This window comes from Ochotona princeps, chromosome 6 (assembly GCF_030435755.1).
Source record: "Ochotona princeps isolate mOchPri1 chromosome 6, mOchPri1.hap1, whole genome shotgun sequence".
Classification (NCBI taxonomy): Eukaryota; Metazoa; Chordata; class Mammalia; order Lagomorpha; family Ochotonidae; genus Ochotona; species Ochotona princeps.
In genome coordinates, this window is record NC_080837.1 from 63,902,111 (window position 1) to 63,903,404 (window position 1,294).

The following is a 1,294-nucleotide window of genomic DNA, read 5'->3' on the forward strand; positions in this document are numbered from 1 at the left end:
GTCAGCCATCTAATGCCAGCTGTTTCAGATACACTGTTCAGTTATCATCAGTAGTATAGTAGTATAGGAGCCTCCTCACTATTGATTTCTTTCTCTCAGTATCTATCCACACTGTTACTAGTCTCCAGTGTCAATTTGTATTCTAGTTATAGCAAGAAAATAAGATTAAATTCTTGCCAGCATCATTTTTTTTACATAGCAAGGGAGGAGAACAGTGTTAGAGGAAAATTAGAATTTCAAGGTGCTAAAAAAAAGGGTAAAAATAGATTTTATACAAGTACAGTCACTTCAGAGGAAAAGATATCCCAGTAAAGAATTGGGGTCAATGTTAAATGCAGCATGGGATAATTGGGATTTCTAAGAGCAGGGTAGTGGAGATGGTATTAAGAAAATTAAAATTAAATTCTTACTAAGCTGACCTAACATGGTGGTAGCTAAAGGGAGGCCAGTATGATCAAATATCACTGGGGTGGTGGTTTGATTGGTGGAAGTTGAGGGACTTGGTCAGTTATCAAGAGTGTTCAGATATTGAGGGTGGGAGTCTTAAAAAATCTTTTATTATTATTATTATTATTATTATTATTATTTTATGATAAAAATATGGAATGCTTCATGAATTTGCATGTCATCCTTGCACTGAGGCCATGCTAATTGTCTCTGTATCGTTCCAATTTTAGTATGTGTGCTGCCGAAGCGAGCATGAGGGTGGGAGTCTTTGCAAGATTCTTGTTAAAAGTCAGCAGTGGAAAGACAAAAGCCCAAAGACTGGGACCTTGTTGAGAAGAGGGTTTAGAGAAGCCTGACTGACATTTAGTCATGGAAAAGTTTCTGTCACGAGGATCCATTGAGAAAAAGTATGTTAGTGATCTAATGCTGTAATTCAGAAAATTATTGTATTTTCCTTCCTCGGTAAAGACAACAAGCAAGAACATGGAAATTTGAACAGACTGTTTAAAAATTTGTCTGGGGCAGGCATTTGTCATAGCAGCTAAGATGCTGCAAAGTATGGCTATATCCCGTATTAGATTTCCTGGCTCAATTCCTGACTCTGTGGTTCTGGTACAGCTTCCAGCTAATGTGTACTCTGGGAGGTGGCAAATGATGACTCCAGTACTAGGGCCCATGACGTTGCTAGGGGTCACTTAGAGTGCTAGGCTCTTGGCCTTGGCCTAGCCCAGCCCCTGCTGCTGTGGGATCTTTGAGTCTTTCTGCTTATGTCCCTTTTTCCTCACTTTAAAATGAAGTGAAAGTAAATAAATCTGAAAAATTAGAGTTCTAACTAAACTTATTTTTA

At 38.3% G+C, this 1,294-nt stretch overlaps 1 non-coding gene across 1 annotated transcript; it reads right to left on the reverse strand.

Annotated features, from left to right (window-relative positions):
* Positions 1 to 594: 594 nt before the first annotated feature.
* LOC118759280 (U6 spliceosomal RNA) lies at positions 595 to 701 on the reverse strand. The gene has a single exon (XR_004996084.2). It is a non-coding gene; the product is annotated as a U6 spliceosomal RNA (small nuclear RNA).
* Between the last annotated feature and the right edge of the window lie 593 nt (positions 702 to 1,294).